The 24316-nt window shown below is 38.9% G+C and overlaps 3 protein-coding genes and 1 pseudogene across 8 annotated transcripts in view; 2 read left to right on the plus strand and 2 right to left on the minus strand.

Moving 5' to 3' along the window:
* Positions 1 to 24316, plus strand: part of LOC127681600 (oocyte zinc finger protein XlCOF6-like) — a 1434619-nt gene that overhangs the window by 187783 nt on the left and 1222520 nt on the right. For 2 of the 3 annotated variants that reach the window (XM_052178006.1, XM_052178039.1), the window contains exon 1: positions 14263 to 14342. The exons of the other annotated variant lie outside the window; for it this stretch is intronic. The gene's annotated coding sequence lies outside the window, so the exon portion shown is untranslated. Of the gene's footprint in view, positions 1 to 14262; positions 14343 to 24316 lie in introns of those variants that run through there. 3 annotated transcript variants of the gene reach the window in all.
* Positions 1 to 24316, minus strand: part of LOC127681615 (oocyte zinc finger protein XlCOF6-like) — a 988257-nt gene that overhangs the window by 129245 nt on the left and 834696 nt on the right. Inside the window, exon 1 of one of the 3 annotated variants that reach the window (XM_052178089.1) lies at positions 8246 to 8291. The exons of 1 other annotated variant lie outside the window; for it this stretch is intronic. The gene's annotated coding sequence lies outside the window, so the exon portion shown is untranslated. Of the gene's footprint in view, positions 1 to 566; positions 624 to 8245; positions 8292 to 24316 lie in introns of those variants that run through there. One more of the 3 variants, XM_052178088.1, reaches the window with a different exon arrangement.
* Positions 1 to 24316, plus strand: part of LOC127681631 (gastrula zinc finger protein XlCGF26.1-like) — a 117080-nt pseudogene that overhangs the window by 77092 nt on the left and 15672 nt on the right.
* Positions 1 to 24316, minus strand: part of LOC127681617 (oocyte zinc finger protein XlCOF6-like) — a 1149846-nt gene that overhangs the window by 36390 nt on the left and 1089140 nt on the right. The gene's annotated exons all lie outside the window — the stretch shown is intronic.

Genomic DNA, 24316 nt, shown 5'->3' on the forward strand with positions numbered 1-24316 from the left:
TGATATGAGGCTGACAGTACATGTACAGTGGAGGACTGCTGGGTCTACGTTTAGTCAGAGAGGATGCACCTAACCGCTGGACAGACTGGAGGCCTCCAGGAATATACAGGTCTGGTGGGGTGGGGAGGAGGTGGAGATATCTTCATGGAGACATCCCCATGTCTCTATGGGGAGGAGGTATGGGATTTGGATCAGTCAGTAAGAGAGTCGACAGAGAGGGGAATAAAACCTAGAGTGTAAGAAAAGAAAGAAAGAAAGAAAAAAGAAAGAAAGAAAGAAAGAAAGAAAGAAAGAAAGAAAGAAAGAAAGAAAGAAAGAAAGAAAGAAAGAAATAATAGACTCTAGGTCTAGGTTTGGCAAACAGAAAGTGCAGCCAAGCAACCTACATAGGAGCTGCTATGTTTAAAAACAAAACAAAAAAATAAACAAACAAAAACAAATGTGCTACTTTTTCTATGAGTAAAGGATCTAACATTTTAAAATGCTGACTCATTAGATAATAGAGAACCTGGGGTAAATGACTGAAATGATTTATTATTCCTAAGGAAGTAGCTTAGGCAAAGTACCTTCTATCTGCAAAGAAGAGCTGTTTAGAGACTGGTCTCCAGCAGATTACAGAGCTGTCAGCTTGCATCCATCAATAACTGCAAGTCATTCTTGCAGCACTCCCATTAGCTGCTTAGGACACTTTCCAATCCAAAGCAGGTTCTCCACCTCTGTCTACTATGATTGCTCTTCAGACTCTCAACCTGCATGAAACATGGCTACAGGAACGGGGAAAGCATGGAGCATGAGAGCCTTCTACCTTAAACAATAAAAGAGAACAAGGTCAGTAAATAGGACATTCCATAATGCTTTTGAGAAGCAGTCTTCAGCACAGGATCCCAACAATATCTGTAGAAAATTCTTACTGATATAAACCACATGATACAACATAGAGGTAGTGATCAGAATGCTTAAAACCTGTCTGAAAGGGGGCTGGTGAGATGGCTCAGCGGTAAAGAACACTGACTGCTCTCCTGAAGGTCCTGAGTTCAAACCCCAGCAACCACATGGTGGCACACAACCATCTGTAATGAGATCTGACCCCTCTTCTGGTGTGTCGGAAGACAGCTACGGTGTACTTACATATAATAAATAAATAAATAGATTTGGTTAAAAAAAATGTCTGAAAAGTGTTGTCAGTATTTCTAGGTGTTAGAACATACTTAGAATCCATTTTATTTCATTCAACCTGCAGAAACAGTGCTTGTATTTCCCATGTGTATTGTACTTTGTTGCAGAAAAACACATCATGCAATGGCTCCATTTACATAGCAAATATCATATATTTCTTCAATATGATAAACTTGTCATTATGTCTACTTATAACCATTCTCTTGCTTTGTAACTTACTCCTCCTTCAAGATGAACTTGTTTCTGCTTTCCATGCATGCAAAATTTTGTGAGATCCTTTATCAATTGAAACTTATGTGAACCTATTTACAAGGTAGAATGTTACAATTCAACTCATAAAAGTCTGTTTAAAACTTCATGTGATTGCTAAACCATGGTAGGCAACATTAATACACACTGATCATGTTGGGCGTTTAGGAGAATCTAGCTACTGAGTGCCAGAGAGAAATTAATGTTCAGAACCTTAAAGAACCAAAGAGCATCCTTTTAACCTTTTCCCTGTGATTATAAGCTCTCTTACATCTGCCTTCTTCCTGCTTTCTCTACAAGCTTCCAAGAAGCAGATCAATTAGTAGCTAAAACATGGAGTCTTAAGTGAATAAGCTAAAGAATTGTTCAATTGCCTAAGCCTTGTGCAAAGACCTTCCATACATATGCAGCAGCATGTCATACTATTGTTCTAAACTGTATTTACACAATTTTAAAATTGAATTTGTTCATTTTTATTTTATTTTGTTTAGCTTTATTTGTGAATGTTCTTCCTGCATGTGTATGCATGTGCCTCAGTTGCATTCATTGTATCAATGGATATCAGAGAAGAAGGTCAGATTCCTACAAACTGGAAGTATAGTTAGTTATGGAACATGGTGTGGTGCTAAAAACCCAATCCTGGTCCTGTGCAAGAACAACAAATGCTCTTCAAATCTCAGCCATGTCTGAACACGTAACATATAATCCAATTTATTTTACTAATGAATGAGTCTTGTTTAATGACTGTGAACTATTTAGAGTGGGAGCATGTTCTTTCTACATCACACCTGAGTGATCAGTGGTGAGTATTAAGATCTGGGTCCCATGGTTATACTTTACATTAAGGAAATGGTGGAATCTGATACAGTTCACTTTCCTTCTATAATAGGTTTCTTGGTTGAGGGGATGCTGGATAACAGCACTTTCTTGTATTATAAATTCCTGCACAATTAGGGTGCCTTCTCATAAAAGTTCATACCTAAATATATCCTCGATATGCTAAATCTTCTTTTCTCACATTACAATGAAAAGATAATAGTATCCAGATCTGGGATTCATGGATACAAAACATTTTTATCATACATAGGGATCATTCCTAATTGTTAAAATGTTCATATGAAGAAAGGTCAGCTTTCCTGTAACATACTCAGGCTTCACATTTCCTCTCATACTCTTTCCTATACTGTTTCTTGTGTCCTATGCAATACTTCCAGATCATTTATAATTTCTAAATAACATGTAGTTTAATTTTATATGGAACATTATTTTTGCCTGAATGTAGCTCTGTAGACTTCAGAAAGGCAAAAGCTATAGCAATCAGACAACCATAACAGATATTCTGGAAAAAGAGTTCTGGAAGGAAGAAAAGTCCCCAGACAGTTACAGGAAACTGAACCTGAATGTGGTAAGAAGGGCCCTTAACTGCAGAGTCACATTTTTAATTCTTAATTAGCCGCTGTGGAGACAAAAATCAATAAGCATTGGGACAGCATTCATAGAGCCTGAAGGATACTTTCATAGAGTGTCCGGGTGAGTGCCAGCAGTCAGGAAAGACACTTGCACATAAGTGGGGTAGTAAAGATGCATTGAGAAATTTGGCAGTGAGACACTGGTTGTCAAAGGCATTTTCACATAATTTTGTAAGTGAGGGATTTCAAGCATGAAAAGGAGTCATTCTACAGTAGTACAGAGAAAGACACTAATCAGGTCATGTAGAAATTAATGAATAGGCACTCAAAGAGAATACAATGGTTCAATATAACAGACCTGTTTCTCTGAAGACACTAAAGTCCTAACAAAATATTATTCAGCTTATTTAAACTAAAAGAATGTTTGTCTATGTGTGAGAGCTAGAGCTGAAAAGGGGACACTGCAGTGTATGATAATGTCACCACTGTTACCTTATGCAATGCTCTATAGAGTTATACACAAATCCATTAAAACTGAAAAAGACATGATTCCTAGAAATAAGTGAAAAAAATATCAACCTCCTACATTACAAAAGTGGGACACACATCAAGGACAAGCTGAAGTGGGAAGAGATTCCTCTAACAGTGTCTGAGGACGGGACACATTAGCATGGAATTCTCATTTCATTAGGCAAACCTTATAATAATGGGAAAATGAGAGTATTGAATAAAACGCAAAGAAGAGGAAGACTAGAGAGACACCATACAAAGTTGGTTTACCTCTACACCCTAAGCAGTTAAGCAGACACAAATATATGCAAAGGAAATTATAGAGCATTTGCCAGAATATATACAAACACAGATACTGTCACTAAATTATATGTAAATGGAAGGAGAGCTGAGTTTACATCAAGAATGCAAGATAGTTCCAACACTCAAAACTAATCAACATAAAACTCCAAAGATATAGACTCAGTGAAAGAAAAATTACGTTGGGATATTTGAACCTGTTTCTACTTAGCATGTGGTTCTGCCCAACAACACACATACAATCACTCTGATTGGAATACAGTCAAGCCCTTAATGGTCACTTCAAACCCAAATGATGAAGGTTGGAAAGTATGTAGAAGGAAGCACCCATGTTTGAAAGTGATATACAACTGGGTACCAAAAAAGGTGACAAATCAGAGAAAGATTTGACAAAATAGGATATGCTCAACTCTCATGAGGAAAGAGAGGAAAGCCAAGGTACTTAGGGGAAAGAAAGACAGTACAGAAAGAAGAGAATAGTAGAGGAATACAGGAGAGTTCATGGACAGCAGTACAGTAGTGTTGACAGGGTAGAGCAATGGAGAGGGAGAAGGAAACAGTTTTACTGGAAGTGTTTTAAAGAGAAGAGAGAACATGCTAGACACAGGTAAAGACAAAATGAGCAAGAGAAAGAGCCAGAGGCAGAAGATTAGAAAAGATTGAGGCCAAGCAGAGCAATTCAGTGTCTTAGAGAAGAACAAGATTGACTAGCTCAGCTGGGAGAGGAGTTTGAATCTGAACAACTGAGTTGAACCAGGCAGTGAAGAGTTGAGAAGGAATAAGAAAGGGGGAGCTTATTCAGCAGCAAATTTCAGAGGTCCAGATAAGATTGTAAGGAGGCTATATCTTTATGGGGGTAAGGAGTCATTAATCACTCTCCCTAGATAGCAAACACATGTTCTGTAATACCAACCTGTTTTACAATGTATTTTCACCAGTGTAGTAGCGACAAGTAGGTAACAGAAACTTTACTGATTTGAAATGAGGTCAGCCTACAACAGAAATTCAGATATGGCACTTGAAGATGGTCAAAATCACTCTAAAGATTACAGGCACAAGCGGGGCGTGGTGGTGCACGCCTGTGATCCCAGCATTTGGGAGGCAGAGGCAGGCAGATTTCTGAGTTCCAGGCCAGCCTGGTTTACAGAGTGAGTTCCAGGACAGCCAGGACTACACAGAGAAACCCTGTCTCAAAAAACCAAAAAGATTACAGGCCAAAAGTGAATATATAACTTACATACTGCTATATGTAGAAATAGAGGATATGTGAAATTGTTCTCTCTACACAATACCATGGTGGTGCTTTCAGCCTAAATCAAAAAACATGGTTTATAAAGGAAAACTGACATTCAGATAATGCTGAATAAAAAGCCAACAGTGGGGGCATAGGCCAGGCTCTAAGAAAGCTGGAAGTATAGTTATGGAAACACATATTGTCATGTAACATGAACATAGAATTATGAACATATGACAGCATGGCGACCCATCCAAAACCTGCCTCAGAACATACATGAAACAGGGATGTAATGAAAACATGAATAACAAGGGATGGGACACACTAGGGATTTACATAGCACAGATTAAAATAAATTCTAGGAGCTTTGCAACATCTGCAATAGCAAAGAAACCAGATAATGCGAATATTCTATCAGAATGTTTCTCTGTAAATATTCCAACAATTGCGATATGCATGAAAAAATAGTACAATCACTAATTCATATGGTAGAAAATTTACTGACAACAGGAATTTCTCTAAAATATAAATTGGTCTCACTAATAAGTGGATATTAACCTAGAAACCTGGAATACCCAAAACATAATCTACACATCAAATGAGGTACAAGAAGAAAGGAAGAGTGGCCCCTTGTTCTGGAAAGACTCAATGAAGCAGTATTCAGCAAAACCAGAACGGGGAAGTGGGAAGGGGTGGGTGGGAGGACAGGGGGAGAGAAGGGGGCTTACGGGATTTTCTGGGAGTGGGGGGGCTAGGAAAGGGGAAATCATTTGAAATGTAAATAAAAATATATCAAATAAAAATAAAAGAAATTGGTGATGCAGGGGAAAATATAATGCTATTATAAATTTAAAATATGTAAAACTTGATGCCCTGGGCATTTGTAAACAGCATCAAGTGGGTAGTAAAAATGGGCAAAGGAATACATGAATTTTCAGGGAGTAATTAGGACATTTTTCAAAGCATTTCACTTTATGATTCTTTCTTGTAACATATACGCTGAGTATTGCTGACATTTCTACTAGCAACAGATCAAAAATTTCTGCTCTAGTAATGACCTTTTCTATATGTATCATGTGAAAAGTACATCTTCCACATCATGGAGACTGAAAAAGAACAAATACTAGAATGGAAAGAATAACCCATGGGTTTACACACTTCCACCATGAAATCTATATGAACACTAGGGCTTCGACTTTAATCTTAAAACTGACATTTCCTCAAATACACACCTGATTCTGAATAGAATGAATAGAAATTCCACACTTTTGCATCTTCCAGTCAACATTTATTACCACTTGTTTTATCACAATCTTTTTAAAGTAGATAAACTCAAATAGAATTGTGTAGTGTTCGTACACTGGGACTCTTGAATACTAGAAGACCACAGCATTCTAGCCTAGCATTCCCTAGGAAAGTCTCTCAGAGATTGGATTCATGGACTCCCAGATCTATCTGCCCACATCTAAGTGCTGTGACAGTGTATATCCCTTTTCAGTTTCGTGACCTATTCCTTACCATCAAATATGCAACATTCCATTAGCATACACAAGTACTAAATCTTTATCCATAGAGTAAAATCAGGAGAGCATGGAATCATATTTTTGAAGCCCTGAGAGAAAATTACTGGCAACTGTAATGTTAAATCCTGAAAGTAGCTACTACTATTGACAGTGTATAAGGTACATTTGAACATAGTAATACATTAAGACATGTTTGTTAAGTCAAAAAACTACCTAGATAATAAACTGATGAAAATCAGCACAAAAGAATAAGGCATACATTTTTCTTGAGGTCATAGGAAATAAGATATATCTTGCGAAGAATGAATGGATACAAGAAAACTCGGAAATATTCCTCATGTACAACACAGTGAACCTCTATCCCACACAAGGAACGGAGAACAATGTGAACCATACTTTGCAACTCACAATGTCAGCAAACCTTCTAGATTACAAATCCTAAAGAATACAATCTCACAAAGAAAAATTTCATTGACCAATCATCAAAGGAGTTCACAATAAAATACTTGGTAGAAGTAAGAATAGATAAAGCATATATCTACATAATTGAAGAACATTATTTGTTCATCTTGGTTTTCAGTTCAGGAAGAAGAAATCCTACATAAATAAACTGACAAAATATTTTTTTTTTGTTTTTGGATTTTTTTTTTTTTTTTTAGAGAGAGGGTTTCTCTGTATAGTCCTGGCTGTCCTCTCTGTAGACCAGGCTGAATTCTCTCGAACTCAGAATTCTGCCCAGAGTGCTGGGATTACAGGAAATTTAGCAGACAGAAAACACTCTAGGTCTAGGTAAGATTGTACACAGGCTAGAGTCTTTCAGGCCTAAGCCTAGGTAAATGGATAGAGGCAGTAAGCATGCCAGACAATAATTACAATTGGGAAATAAAAGTTACTTTACAGCCCTGAGGAAAATCTAATACTGCTTAGTATAAAAGCTTTCTAGAATGTAAGAATAAAGAAATATACCTCAGAATACTAAGGAAAAGAGACTCAACCAAATAGTAGAGAAAAGATCAACAGTAATTATTCTACTGTAATCAGGAATAATTCAACACAGTGCATCAGTGAGAACACAACTGCAGGACTAAATATCATTTAGACTGGACAGAATATGTGATTCAAAAAGCAAATGCATGTTCTGGAGAAAAACAACTTAGATCAAATCATTCACATTGTCAACAAAAATCCTGGATGGAGCCTATGGTGGTAACATTCACAGTGTCTGTCAAAAACTGCTATGCAAACTGAGGCAGGAGGCAGAGTTATTAAAGACCATAGCCAGATTTGTATCTTGTGTGCTACAATCATAATATGTCAGGTAAGGCATGGCTACTAGTATCCTGGTGGCAAGATGCTCTGTGGGTAACAGAAGATTTTCTTGTTCTAGATCAGCCCAGCTAGTTCCTCAGGGGGGAAAAATACAGATTAAACTGATAATCTGTTAAAATCCAATAAGGAAGTTCAGAGGCCCTAGGAGGGAAAACACTAGTGATACTTGCTTCATGTGTAAATGGCCCTTGTCAAACCCATTGCCTGATCCTGATTTCAGTCTGGCTAAAAGAAACTTTGTTTTCAATGGGCAGCTACTAATTCAGAGACTCAAAACTAATCAAAAGTTGACATCAACTGACTGATGTCTGCACTGCCTACCATGGGAAATACCCATCACATCTAATAATATTTTTAGTGAAATTTTCCAGAATCATAGATGAAATAGAATCTCATAAAACCAAATTCATGTCCTCCTTCTACTGACACATGAGCCCCAACCGACCCTTAGTTCAATCCTTCTAACACACTTGGATCCTTGAGACTCCTTGGCCTTTTCCATTCAGGGCTCTTACCTTTGATTTATAGTTATGCAGTTTTGTTGGAGCATATAGAGACCTGAAAACGGGAAAATATTGATCAGAAAGAATCTGGAACGTTTCATAAGACAAAGATGAAAGATTCCAACACTAGGAAAAATGATAAACATGAAGGAAAGAGAAGATATAATGAAAATGTCTCTTTTTATCTGAGGATTTCAGATTACCCTAGAGATGTGAGAGTCAGTCACATAACTAACACAAATCCAGAGTCTTTTCCCTAGCAACACAGAAGAGGAGCAAGGAAGAATATAAAAAACATATTGTGGCACAATGAATGCAGATGGTTGAACTTCTCCAACAAGAGGTTTGTAAAAAAAAAAAAAACAGCCCTGAGTGCAGCGTCTAAACATTCCCACACCTGCATGAAGTCCATAATGCAGAACTCAACAACCCATGAATGTGCACAGGCAGAGTGCTTTTCATGAACCAAGGAGACATTTTTCTTAAGTAAGTGAGCAATCATAATTATTTCAAAGGAGCTGTCTAATTTTGTTTTAATCTATACTTAAAGAAAACTTCTTGGCCTGATACTATCCTCTCACAGGATGCTCTGTAATCCTTGGAAGGATTCAAAGAAATTTAGGAGGAAAGGCTAACTGGAGAGTCTATTAACATCTCAGTGCAGACTTTGTTGACTCAGCATTGTCTTGGCTCCAGGTTCCTCTTTTGCACAGCCCCTCCACCCTCCTTGCTTATCCTCAATAACCTTCCCCCTCCAGGACCTGGTTCAGTCTGTACCCAACCAGGTACTCTGACTGCTTCTTCCCTCATACTAAAAAGCCAAAATGTATCCTCTAAGCACCTCCAGCCCCCCAAATAAGTATCTTCTTGCAATGCTGCAGGTTGCATGTCTTTGGAAAGTAATAAAGCCTCATAGGAAACCCGATGGCTATAAAACCACCTGTAGCATGTGACCAAAGACCTTCTCTTGGTCAGGAAGTAAAAATTATAAAGCTTGCCCAAATAGTGTAACTGGTTTTTCTCTGGCAACACTCAGGGTTAACAGAACCAACAACTTCTCCTTAGCAGTACTTGGCAGCAATCCTGTCTTCGTTTTTCATTCAAAGCTAAGGTGTAACATTAATAACTAAGCCTATGAAGACACATTTCCCAATGTTGTAATTACATAAAAAACTGCATATACCTCAGTGTTAAATTAATGGAGAGTATAATTTTGCTTGGTTAATGTTAATATTTACTCCCATGTGATGGTGTTTTATAACGAAAATTTTCTAATTCAATCAAATCTGCACCAGTCCCCCATATGAAAAATATCTGCAAAGCTCTCTTGGGATACCTATTCAATTCCCTGGAGAAAGGGAAATTAAATGGTAAACGGACGAACAGGGGAGTTAAGAAAGCCTGAATGAATGTGAATTCGAGGAGCTTTATTAGGGGCTTTTTTGTAAATAAACCCTCCTAGTATACAAACGGCAGATACGGCCAAGGATCTATGTGGCTGTTTCAGAAAAATATTCTGGCAACTATAAAATTAATTAAAACATCATCATAATCCCCAGTTAATAGGATCTCAAACTTCCTGATAATGGTAGGATACCCACAACACAATTGTGAGAGTGGCTGCAGAAAATGCACCCCTGCTCCACACCCCTGCTCCGCTCCTGCCCCTTTCCCAGCCCAACAGCTCCTCTGACCTGGCAGGTGACAGGCTGCTGAATGTCCTAGGAGGCGAGCACAGCAACTGCAGCTTAAGGAAGTTTTCAGGTTCCGCAAATACTAGGCACTTGTCTCCAACAAAGACTTCCCGACCACGAGGCAGCCAAGACACCTAATGAATTCTGGAAGGGCGGAGCTTCCTGTCACTTAAGCATCCTTCCTCAGAGCCACTCCTTCTGGACTCGCCTAATGTTCTGCAGCTTCCTGTAATTCTACACCCACCTTCGGGCCCTTTCAATTATTTAGCTTCCCAATTTTTTACAGCAATTTTTATTGTTTTTTGACTTTTGCTTCCGTGCTTGCTTAATTATTCCTTGTTTTTCTTTTTTTCTTTTTCTTAAACTCATCTAATCCTGCAGGAGGGTCCCCCCTCCCCCCATCAGGAACCACTCCTCCAACACTGTAGCAGGCTGCCTTCCACACTGCTTCCCAGTATCTAGTCTGCACAGCTTCCCCACAACCTTGCTGCCAGACTACACCAGAATTGGATGTAATAACACACTGCACCTGTGTTCTGAACCCTTCAGATAAAAGGAAATGTGGTTTTCTAGCAACATTAATAACATCCACACATAGGTAAATAAAATTTTAAAAATATAATTCTTAGTTTTTATCAGTGAAGATGATGGGAATTTTGAATTAGAAGGTTGCAGAGCCACAAGGACTTCAGTTACATCCTTAGGTGCAAAGGAAGTAGATGTTGCATAGTTTCTTCCACCGTGCCTGAAAGTCTCCTGTAAATGTGGAAGATGCAATGATGATGCTTTCTTTTCTCTATCACATGTTTATTAGTGTGTGAAGTGTCCAGAGAACTGGTACCCCAACACAGAGCATTGGTTACTACTGTGTCCATTAACCTGTGACAGCTCTAGCCTATGGAGACCCTTTGAGACTGGCTCTTGCCTGTGTGCCTCTATGATTTTCTGCCTTCAGAGGTCTGATTCTTGGGGGTTTTGTGAATCACCAAAGCTCTTCCATTAGGAAAGCCAATAACCACACTCTCACCTACATTCTGCCCATTTCCCACATCTTCTGTTTCCTTGGCTCCTTGATATTCTCAGGCCATACAAACAGTCATTTTATAGTGAGGCAAACCATGTTTGTAGTTGCATAGACTGGGATTTTTTTTACCTACTGTTTTGGTCAAACTGACTGAGGTTTTGGATTTCAGAGTCTTATTTTACTGAAATTAATTAATATTTCATATGCCGGCATTAGCATTTGTATCTGGCAAATTCTAGTCTCACATTTCTGTTCTGTTTTTCTGCATTTTTCTGTGAAACATTTTGCTGGGTGCTGATAAAGAATATTATCTATGGGTTATTCATTATAAATGAAGACCTCAAAAAAACTAAACTGTCAGAGGGGAAGAAATTTTGTGTTCAACCCTGAGTTTGTTAGTCAGAATGTGAAAGACTGTAAGTGTTGTTTACTGGTTAGGTGATATATGTGTGGGGGTCTCTGCAAACACTAGGTGTGGCAGAGTAACAATCCATGAGACAAAAAAGAAATCTAGTTCAATACCACACTGTAAATATTTCACTACTGGTTGCGAGTGTGTTGTGGGTTATTGCCAATGAAATTCTTACAGCACTCATAGGAAAGTATTCCCAGTGCATGTGTTAACAGCTCTGAAGAAAAAGGTCTCCTGACAGTCAGAAGTTAAGATATACTACAAAGCCCCATGGAACACTCAACCACACTTTCACTTTGTGAAGCTTGCAAAGCCCCTTCCCATAAGGAGGGCACTGCAACATAAGAGTCAATGTTCTTGCAGGCACCACTTAGACATCTTCATATAGAATGAGTTGCATCAGTCCTGTCGTTAGCAATGAAGACTTATTGTCAGTTTGTGAAAAACAACTCCTTTCTTTTTTAATGTCCTTTTTGTGACAGTGGTGTCAGAAAATGCACCCCTGCTCCACACCCCTGCTCTGCTCCTGCCCCTTTCCCAGCCCAGTCTGGATTTTTAGGTCTCTTTAGGAAACCATTTTGGCCATCAACTCAGTTAATATAACCTATTGGAAAATAAAAGATCAACTGAAATTCCATCTCTTTTAGTATTCAGAGGCTTCATTAGAATCATCTACATACACTGTAAGATGGTAGTTTAAAAAAAGTTTGCGAACATCTTACTATGAATACAGCCTGCAGACCTCCATGGAATCTTGTATCATGGTGCTTTCCTAGGCATTGGAAGAACCATAAGTGTGGCAATGTAGTATACAAATGATCTTACCTTCTAATAGATGGAGAATTTTCCTAGACCTCATAACCAGAGTTAATGCAACTTGAAGAAATTTAAGACTTAAAACTGTGATCCTACTGTGTACTCAACTTGATGGTTTAGCACACTTTGTAAAGAACAATGTAAAAACAATCTTTATTTTTCTTGGATTTCTCTTCTTATCAAGTTTCAGAACTTAAATAGCTACCATGGCAATTCATGTAGTTTTTCATGTCCTGCGCAGAAATTGCATGGGTGTTTTTTGCTGAATGCATGAAATAGAGTCTGACAGCAACCTTCCAAAATGAATACACTGTCATGGGTATTGATTACTAAACAGCAATGTTTATAAAGGTTCATTGTCTTGATCACTTGGAGCCAGTCACCTAATCCTTTCTAAAACTCTGATACAGATTTCTGTAAACTATGCCATACCTTTCCCCATGTAATGGTTTTCTTGATGTTCCATAAACACTTCAAAGGTCTTTCCTAAGGCCAGCTATGGTGATAGAAACATCCAATAGACATGCATAGAGATTACACAGATAGACATAAACATGCAGACAGAAGATAGAAACACAAGGCAGCCGTCTGAAAGTTACAGATTCACCCTAACTGACAGACACACAGAGGATGGAAGAAAGCACAGGGAACATGAAGTAGAGAATTCAACTTTGGACTCACACTTAGTTAAATGCCTCTCAGGGAAAGGCTTTAAGTCTTACCTTAACTCACCTCAGATGCATTATTAATCACCTTTATGTTAATCCATCCATACATGCAGAATCAATTAACTTGTGACATAATTTTCTTTTTGCATAGGCACAATATAGTAAAATACAAAATTCACCACGATGGGCAACAATTAGTGCTGCCATCTGAAACATGCCCATGGCCTCAGAACTGTGTTCTTTAAAAAAGACTGAAGCCTTGTGCTTCTGAACTCTCACCTCCATGCTGAGCTAGAATCCATTTTAACCTGTCACAATCATCACAACAGGTTTTGAAACTCACAGATTATATGAGTATCCTGGAACTCATTATAATCATGAAAAGAGTTGACATCCTAGCGATATTCTCTAAGAAGACTTGGATAATTCTCAAGTCTCCTTTCCCCAGCCTTTGCAGGTATGGATGGGTGTACATAGAATATTATAGAGGACAATCAGGAAACCATCTATGAACGAATGGCTAAACAGTGCAGTATGTAATGTTGTTATATTTCTAGCTTCCTTCCTTCCTTCCTTCCTTTCTTCCTTTATTTCTTCCTTCTTTTGTTCCTTCCTTCCTTCTTTCTTTCTTTTGAAAAAAATCTAGACAGTTTTCAAAAAGAGTTTCCTCACCCTTCAAGCTGTAAATAATATTGTGCCTTAAACTAACATAATTTTAATTCATCATTTTCTTTGACTGAGGAGGCATCCAGCTTCTCTAACTTTTCTTCAAGTCTGATAATCTGTTTCCCACAAGTTCTCTATGAGTTATTATTATTCACCTTACTGCATTTTCTTTTCAGGATCTTTTATTTTTTGGTGTTTCTAATCACCCATTGAACTCAACATTCATAGCCTATGTTGTCCTCATTTGCTTCAGGCATTTGCTGTAATTTTATTGCGCATGAATCATATTGTTCCTGTTCTCTTTCAGTAGATTTACATGAGTTTACAAACTTTGATGTCTTTGATGGTTACTCTGGGTTTTCAATTCTTTATCTTGGATCTCCTGTAAATTGCCCTCCATAGGGGATACATAAAAGGTTTATGGTTTGATCCAGGGACAATTTAAATTAGTTTTACTCTGTTTTGGGTATCTGTTCTGAGTATAAGAATTCAGAGGGATTGCTGAATTGTGTGCAGCTTTACACTGGGGACTAGACTCACGGTGTGAAGGTTTAGGCAGGATGAGATGTCACATATGTGGGTGTAGAATTACAGGAAGGTGTGGAATATTAAGCGGGTCCAGAAGGAGTGGCTCTGAGGAAGGGGGCTGAAGTGACAGGAAGTCCGCCCTTCCACAATTCACTGGGTTTCTTGGCTGCGGCGGGGTCGGGAAGTCATTGTTGGAGTCGAGTGCCTCGGACTCAGTTTGCGGAACCTGAAAACTTCCTTAAGCTGCTGTTGCTGTGCTCGCCTCCTAGGACATTCAGCAGCTCGTCCTGTCCCCTGCCAGGTCAGAGGAGTTGTTGGGCTGGGAAAGGGGCAGGAGCGGAGCAGGGGTGTGGAGCAGGGGTGCATTTTCTGCCGCCACTCCCACAATTGTGTTGTGGGTATCTTACCATTATCAGGAAGTTTGAGATCCTGTGTACTGGGGTTTATGGTGAAGTTTTAATTAATTTTATGGTTGCCAGAACATTTTTTTTTCTGAAATAGCGTCATAGATCCTTGGACTTATCCACAGTTTGTATACTAGCAGGGTTTCTTAAAAAAAAAAAAACACTAATAAAGCTCCTCGAATTCAAATTCATTCAGGCTTTCTCACCTCCCCTGTTCGTCCGTTTACCATTTAATTTCCCTTTCTCCAGGGAACTGACTAGGTATCCCGAGAGAGCTTTGTAGATAATTTTCATACGGGGGACCGTTGCAGATTTGATTGAATTAGAAAATTTTCGTTATAAAACACCATCACATGGGAGTAAATATTAACATTAACCAAGCAAAATTATACTCTCCATTAATTTAACGCTGAGGTATATGCAGTTTGATGTAAACACAGCATTCAGAAATGTTTCTTCATAGGCTTAGTTATTAATATTACACCTTAGCTTTGAATGAAAAACGAAGACAGGATTGCTGCCAGGTACTGCTAAGGAGAAGAAACTTGTTGGTTCTGTTAACCCTAAGTGTTGCCAGAGAAAAACCATTTCCACCATGCGGGCAAACTTTATAAATTTTTCTTCCTAACCCAGAGAAGGACTTTGGTCATATGCTACAGGTGGTTTTATAGGCCATCGGGTTTTTCTATGAGGTTTTATTACTTTCCAAAGACATGCAACCTGCAGCATTGCAAGAAGATACTTTTTTAGGGGGACTGGAGGTGCTTAGAGGATACTTTTTGGCTTTTCAGTCTGAGGAAGAAGCAGTCAGAGTATCTGGTTGGGTATAGACCGGACCAGATCCTGGAGGGGGAGGGTTATTGAGGATAAGCAAGGAGGGTGGAGGGGCTGGGCAAAATAGGAGCCGGGAGCCAAGACAATGCTGAGTCAACAAAGTCTGCATTGAGATGTTAAGAGGCTCTCCTGTTAGCCATTCCTCCTGAATTTCTTTGAGTCCTTCCAAGGATTATAGATCATCCTGTGAGAGGATAGTATCAGGCCAAGATGTTTTCATTGATATACAACTAAGTATGCATTAAGACAAAATTAGACAGCTCATTGAAATAATTATGACTGCTCACTTACTTAAGAAAAATGTCTCCTTGGTTCATGGAAAGCACTCTGCCTCTGCACATTCATGGGTTGTTGAGTTCTGCATCATGGACTTCATGCAGGTGTGGGAATGTTTAGACCCTGCACTCAGGGCTTTTTTTTACAGACCTCTTGTTGGAGAGGTTCAGCCATCTGGATTCAGTGTGTCACAATATGTATTTTTTACATTCTTCCTTGCTCCTCTGCTGAGTTGCTGGGAAAAAGACTCTGGATTTGTGTTAGCTTTGTGACTGACACTCACATCTTTAGGGTAATCTGAAACCCTCAGATAAAAAGAGACATTTTCATTACATAGTCTCTTTTCTTCATGTATATTCTTTTTCCTAGTGTTGACATCTTTCATCTTTGTCTCATGAAACATTCCAGGTTCTTTCTGATGAATATTTTCTGTTTTCAGGTCTCTATATGTTCCAACAAAACTGCATAACTATAACTCAACTCTAAGAGCCCTGAATCGAAAAGGCCAAGGAGACTCAAGGATCCAGGTGTGTTAGAAGGATTGAACAAGGGGTGGTTTGGGGCTCACTCATTAGTAGAAAGAGGACATGAATTTGGTCTTGCCACATTCTCTTTCATCTATTGTAAGACCCCCCCCCCAAACCCAGGGTGCCCCAGCATCCCACACCTCGGAAGGCGACACCCAAATCACTCGCGAGAAACGGTCTCGATGCAATAACATGAGGATTTCTTTCTTCCAGAATTCTGGGTTCCACAGCCGTACACCACGCAGGGGTAGAGGACTGAGGACCCGGTGCAACTGAAGTCAGGGGTATTTAAAGGGGAAAAGTCACAAGACAAGGGTTGGAGGACAAAACAAGCCTGGAATGGGGAAGTACAGAATGAGGAAGCAAGGAAGGTTAGAGATTATCTGGAGCAAATGTCCTTGGGACATTGTATAGTTAAACATTGGAACTAGAACAGGGTGGGCTATCTTTCTCAAGCTGAAAGCAGAAAAACAAGTTACTCTGTGTTGGGCTAGTTGTTTAGAGGTCTAAAAACATTGAGTTGGGGATCTCACTATGATCCTGGAAAATTTCACTGAAAATATCATTAGATGTGATGGATATTTTCCATGGCAGGCAGTGCAGTCAGCAGTCAGCAGTCAGCAGTCAGTTGATGTCAACATTTGATTAGTTTTGAGTCTCTGAATTAGCAGCTGCCCATTGAAAACAAAGTTTCTTTTAGCCAGACTGAAATCAGGATCAGGCAATGGGTGTGACAAGGGCCATTTATACATGAAGCAAGTATCAGTACTGTTTTCCCTCCTAGGTCCTGTGACCTTCCTTATTGGATTTTAGCAGACTGTCAGTTTAATCTGTATTTCCTCCCCCCCTCCCCCCAGGAGCTAGCTGGGCTCATCTAGAACAAGAAAATCTTCTGTTACCCACAGAGCATCTTGCCACCAGGATACTAGTGGTTATGCTTTACCTGGCATATTATGATTATAGCACACAAAATCCAAAACTGGCTATGGCCTTTAATAACTCTGCTTCCTGCCCCAGTTCGCATAGCAGTTTTTGCCACTGTGAATGCTACCACCATAGACTCCATCCAGGATCTTTATTGATTTATTTATTATGATCCAAGCTGAGTTGTTTTCTCTAGCAATGGGATTTGCTTTCTGAATCACATATTCTGTCCAGTCTAAATGATATTTAGTCCTTCAGTTGTGTTCTCACTGATGCACTGTGTTGAATTATTCCTGATTAGAGTAGAATAATTACTGTTGGTCTTTTCTCCACTGTTTGGTTGAGTCTCTTTTCCTTGGTATTCTGAGGTATGTTTCTTCTCTTCTTACATTCTAGAAAGCTTTTATACTGAGCAGTGTTAGATTTTCCACAGGGATGTAAAGTAACTTTTATTTTCCAATTGTAATTATTGTCTGGTAGGCTTACTGCCTCTGTCCATTTATTTACCTAGAATTAGGCCTGTGAGACTCTAGCCTGTGTACAATCTTACCTAGACCTAGAGTGTTATCTGTCTGTGAAATTTCCTCCTGAATAAGCTCTCCCTTTTTTGTTCATTCTCAACTCTTAACTGGCTGGGGCTGCTCTGCTGTTCCAGCTCAAACTCCTGTCCCAGCTGACTCTTACAATCTGGTTCTTCTCTGAGACACTGAAATGCTCTGCTTGGCGTTAAATTAATTTTGCTGATCTTATATGTACTAATTCTATTATGTACTAATATAAATCTATTATGTACTAATTCTTTGTACATACTAGCAACAACAGATTGGATTTTATGTTGACTTTTTTTGGTTTTAGTGCAATATATTTTGTATGCAAGCTGTTTCAATAAAGTTTGATCTTCCTCTAATAAATTGTTGTGGATACAATCATTACAATGAATGCTGTTTAAATTTTAAGATAGAAAAGAAATCTATAGAAAGTGTTGTTACACAATGTAACTGTTTCCATTGGAAATTTTACATGTCATAGGTTAGCTATTATTTGTCAACTTTCAAGAACATTATCTTGTTTAATAAGGTGAAATATCAATATTTGGTACACTGCCACAATGTAACATTAAAATGTGCACTAAGCCTCTTTTACAAAGGCTGAATTCAGCAAGGCGCTAACTTTTTTAAATGTGAATTACTAAGTTCTAAAACTGTAATTTCACATATTTTCAAATCGAGTTGGAGTTGATTCATATTACAATATTTGTGTGAAAATGTGTAAGTTTTTCATTTCAAAATGTTTTTAAAATCTTATTAAAGTTTCAAAAATTTGAATATTGTTCATCTTATCTAGATGTAAATTTTTATTGAAAAGTTGCACTTATAAAAAAGCAGCATAAATAGTCTCCTCGGCCGTCGCTTTCACTTGCTCATTGTATCTTTTTTTTTTTAAGAGGGATGTATTTATTATATGTAAGTACACCGTATTTGTCTTCAGAAACCCTATCAGACGGCATCAGATCTCATTACGAAGGGTTGTGAGCCACCATGTGGTTGCTTGGATTTGAACTCAGGACCTTTGGAAGAGCAATCAGTGCTCTTAACCACTAAGCCATCTTTCCAACCCTCATTGTATCTTTTTTTTTTCATTGTATCTTTTTATTTGTTTTGTTTTGTTTTTTCTGAGACAGGGTTTCTCTGTGTAGCCCTGGCTGTCCTGGAACTCACTCTGTAGACCAGGCTAGCCTGGAACTCAGAAATCTGCCTGCCTCTGCCTCCCATGTTTTGGGATTAAAGGTGTGCGCCACCACTGCCCAGCACTCAGACTATTTAGGAATGTATAAAGCTGAATGATATTTTAAGTCTTGCTCTTTGTAAGCACTGCTGTACTGTTGTAAGATAGTGTGGAGACTTTGCACATCCTTGTCTGTCTTCTGAATAGAGTCGAATGATCACGGATGTCTTTAGTTTGTGTAATGATAGGTTTTGTATGTTGGCTATATCTTCATTATACTCAGTGATTTTCCTTCTTCACAGTATTCTCTGTACAAGATTATTGTGGGACTTGTAAAAGAAATGTGTGACCTCGTTGCCGCATCTATTTAGTCCTCAGTGTTAGGAGAAATACTAAAAGCCTGGGTTTCCACGCTTGCTTATTGCCTGACCTAGTGTTATGACATAGAAAGTTGTCTTGTTTACTTGTTCCTAGGATATCTTTATTTTCCTTGTTAATTCTCATTAATTGTATGTGACATTCCACAGCACTGCCTCATCTGCTATTTCCCAGTTTTAATAGAAAATCATGAGGCGAGCTCTACTCTCTCCGCTTCCGGATCCAGATCAGCCTGGGCGGCAGCACCACATCTCCAAGTCCTGCAAGAAGCTATCTGGGCTTCCGGGCGGCCAGCTGGGAGAAGTCAATGTGCTCCAGTGAATCCAGCGGGCCCCAGCGGGAGCCTTCGGGTGCCTGCTTTGGGATCTGAACAGCCTGGGCAGCAGCACCCTGTCTACAAGCAGTGCAGGAGGTAAGCTGTGCACCAGAGGCCAACTGGGAAGGGGCAGCTTGCACTGGTGAGTCCAGCACTGACAAGACAAACTAACACCAGTGAGAACTAGATGGCAAAAGGCAAACGCAGGAACATCACTAACAGAAATCAAGGCAATATGGCAACATCTGAACCCAATTCTCCTCTACCAACATGTCCTGGATACCCCATCACACCAGTAAAACAAGATTTGGATTTAAAATCACTGGTCATGATCCTGGTACAGGAACACATGAAGGACATACTTAAAGAAATTCAGGAGAAAATGGATCAAAAGTTAGAAGCCCTTGCAAGGGATACACAAAAATCATTGAAAGAAATCCAGGAGAATACAAAAGCCAACAAGGAGGAAATGCAAAAAACACTTAAAGAAATACAGGAGAACTTTGGTCAACAGGCTGAGGTCATGAAAGAGGAAACACAAAAATCTCTTAAAGAATTACAGGAAAGCACAAACAAGCAAGTGAAGGAGCTAAGCAAAACCATCCAGGATCTAAAATCAGAAGTAGAAACAACTAAGAAAACTCAAAGGGAGACAACTTTGGAGATAGAAAGCCTTGGGAAGAAATCAGGGGACAGAGATGCAAATATCAACAACAGAATACAAGAGATAGAAGAAAGAATCTCAGATGCCGAAGATTCCATAGAAACCATGGACTCAACAGTTAAAGAAAATGCAAAATGCAAAAAGCTTGTAACCCAAAATATCCAGGAAATCCAGGACACAATGAGAAGACCAAACCTAAGGATTATAGGCATAGATGAGAGTGAAGATTTACAACTTAAAGGGCCAGCAAATATCTTCAATAAAATTATGGAAGAAAACTTCCCTAACCTAAAGAGAGAGATGCCCATGAATATACAAGAAGCCTACAGAACTCCAAACAGACTGGACCAGAACAGAAATACTTCCCGTCACATAATAATCAAAACACCAAATGTTCTAAACAAAGAAAGAATACTAAAGGCAGTAAGAGAAAAAGGCCAAGTAACATATAAAGGAAGACCTATCAGAATCACAGCAGACTTTTCACCTGAGACTATGAAGGCTAGAAGGTCCTGGGCAGATCTCATGCAGACTCTAAGAGAACACAAATGCCAACCAAAACTACTATATTCAGCAAAACTCTCAATCACCATAGATGGAGAAACTAAGATATTTCATGACAAAACCAAGTTTACCCAATATCTATCCACAAACCCAGCCCTAAAAAGGATAATAGGAGGACAACACCAATACAAGGAGGGAAACTTCACCCTGGAAAAAGCAAGATAGTAACCTTTCATCAAACCCAAAAGAAGTTAAGCATTCAAATTTAAAAAATAACGTCAAAAATGATAGGAAGTAACAATCACTATTCCTTAATATCTCTTAACATCAATGGACTTAATGCCCCAATAAAAAGACACAGACTAACTGACTGGATATGTAAACAGGACCCTACATTTTGCTGCTTACAGGAAACACACCTCAGGGTCAAAAACAAACACTACCTTAGAGTAAAAGGCTGGAAGACAATTTTACAAGCAAATGGTCTCAGGAAACAAGCTGGAGTAGCCATTTTAATATCAGATAAAATTGACTTTCAACCCAAAGTCATCAAAAGAGACCCTGAGGGACACTTCTTGCTGGTCAAAGGAAAAATACAAAAAGAAGAACTGTCAATCCTGAACATCTATGCCCCAAATGCAAGGACACCCTCTTTCGTAAAAGAAACATTATTAAAACTAAAAGCACACATTGCACCTAACACAATAATTGTGGGTGACTTCAACACTGCACTTTTCTCAATGGACTGATCAGGAAAACAGAAACTAAACAGGGACACAATGAAACTAATTGAAGCTTTGGACCAATTAGATTTAACAGATATATATAGAACATTCTATCCTAAAACAAAAGAATACACCTTTTTCTCAGCACCTCATGGTACCTTCTCCAAAATCGACCATATAATTGGTCACAAGACAGACCTCAACAAATATAAGAAGATAGAACTAATCCCATGCCTCCTATCTGATCACTATGGAGTAAAAGTGGTCTTCAATAGCAACAGAAACAACAGAAAACCCACATACACGTGGAAACTGAACAATACTCTACTCAATGATACCTTGGTCAAGGAAGAAATAAAGAAAGAAATTAAAGACTTTTTAGAACACAATGAAAATGAAAACACAACATACCCAAATCTATGGGACACAATGAAAGCAGTGCTAAGAGGAAAACTCATAGCCCTGAGTGCCTCCAAAAAGAAAATGGAGAGAGCATACATTACCAGCTTAATGACACACCTGAAAGCCCTAGAACAAAAAGAAGCTATTTCGCCCAGGAGGAGTAGAAGGCAGGAAATCATCAAACTCAGGGCCGAAATCAATCAAGTAGAAACAAAGAGAACCATACATAAAATCAACAAAACCAGGAGCTGGTTCTTTGAGAAAATCAACAAGATAGATAAACCCTTAGCCAGACTGACCAAAGGGCACAGAGAAAGTATCCAAATTAACAAACTTAGAAATGAAAAGGGAGATATAACAACGGAAACTGAGGAAATCCAAAAAATCATCAGATCCTACTACAAGAGCCTGTACTCAACACAACTGGAGAATCTGGAGGAAATGGACAATTTCCTTGACAGATACCAGATACCAAATTTAAATCAGGACCAACTAGACCATCTAAACAGTCCCATAATGCCTAAAGAAATAGAAGGAGTCATAGAAAGTCTTCCAACGAAAAAAAGCACAGGACCAGATGGCTTCAGTGCAGAATTCTACCAGACCTTCAAAGAAGAGTTAACACCAATACTCTTTAAACTATTCCACAAAATAGAAACAGAAGGAACACTACCCAATTCCTTCTACGAAGCCACAATTACGCTGTTACCAAAGCCACAAAAAGATCCAACAAAGAAAGAGAACTTCAGACCAATTTCCCTTATGAACATCGATGCAAAAATACTCAATACAATTCTTGCCAACCGAATCCAAGAACACATCAAAACGATCATCCACCATGATCAAGTAGGCTTTATCCCGGGAATGCAGGGTTGGTTCAATATACGGAAATCCATCAATGCAATCCACTACATAAACAAACTCAAAGAACAAAACCACATGGTCATTTCATTGGATGCTGAAAAAGCATTTGACAAAATTCAGCATCCTTTCATGCTTAAAGTCTTGGAGAGAACAGGAATTCAAGGCCCATACCTAAACATAGTAAAAGCAATATACAGCAAACCGGTAGCCAGCATCAAACTAAATGGAGAGAAACTTGAAGCAATCCCACTGAAATCAGGGACCAGACAAGGCTGCCCCCTTTCTCCTTATCTTTTCAATATTGTACTTGAGGTACTAGCTCGGGCAATTCGACAACATAAGGAGGTCAAAGGGATACAAATTGGAAAGGAAGAAGTCAAACTATCATTATTTGCAGACGACATGATCGTCTACCTAAGTGACCCAAAGAACTCCACTAGAGAGCTCCTACAGCTGATAAACAACTTCAGCAAAGTGGCAGGTTATAAAATCAACTCAAGCAAATCAGTGGCCTTCCTATACTCAAAGGATAAGCAGGCTGAGAAAGAAATTAGGGAAATGACCCCCTTCACAATAGCCACAAACAGTATAAAGTATCTTGGGGTGACTCTTACCAAACATGTGAAAGATCTGTATGACAAGAACTTCAAGACTCTGAAGAAGGAAATGGAAGAAGACCTCAAAAAATGGGAAAACCTCCCATGCTCATGGATCGGTAGAATCAATATAGTTAAAATGGCCATTTTGCCTAAAGCACTATACAAATTCAATGCAATACCCATGAAAATCCCAACTCAACTCTTCACAGAGTTAGAAAGAGCAATTATCAAATTCATCTGGAACAACAAAAAACTCAGGATAGCTAAAACTATTCTCAGCAACAAAAGAAAATCTGGGGGAATCAGTATCCCTGACCTCAAGCAATACTACAGAGCAATAGTGTTAAAAACTGCATGGTATTGGTACAGTGACAGGCAGGAGGATCAATGGAACAGGATTGAAGATCCAGAAATGAACCCACACACCTATGGCCACTTGATCCTCGACAAAGAGGCTGAAAACATCCAATGGAAAAAAGATAGCCTTTTCAACAAATGGTGCTGGTTCAACTGGAGGTCAGCATGGAGAAGAATGCGAATTGATCCATCCTTGTCTCCTTGTACTAAGCTCAAATCCAAATGGATCAAGGACCTCCACATAAAGCCAGACACTCTGAATCTAATAGAAAAGAAACTGGGGAAGACCCTTGAGGACATCGGTACAGGGAGAAAGTTTCTGAACAGAACACCAATAGCGTATGCTCTAAGAGCAAGAATTGACAAATGGGACCTCATAAAATTACAAAGTTTCTGTAAGGCAAAGGACACCATCAAGAGGACAATTCGGCAACCAACAAATTGGGAAAAGATCTTCACCAATCCTTCATCAGATAGAGGGCTAATATCCAATATATATAAAGAACTCAAGAAGTTAGACTCCAGAAAACCAAACAACCCTATTAAAAAATGGGGTACAGAGTTAAACAAAGAATTCTCACCTGAAGAACTTCGGATGAAGTTCTCGGTGGAGAAGCATCTTAAAAAATGCTCAACTTCATTAGTCATTAGGGAAATGCAAATCAAAACAACCCTAAGATTTCATCTTACACCAGTCAGAATGGCTAAGATTAAAAATTCAGGAGACAGCAGGTGTTGGAGAGGGACACCTGCTGTGGAGAAAGAGGAACACTCCT

This window comes from Apodemus sylvaticus, chromosome 3 (genome assembly GCF_947179515.1).
Source record: "Apodemus sylvaticus chromosome 3, mApoSyl1.1, whole genome shotgun sequence".
NCBI lineage: Eukaryota > Metazoa > Chordata > Mammalia > Rodentia > Muridae > Apodemus > Apodemus sylvaticus.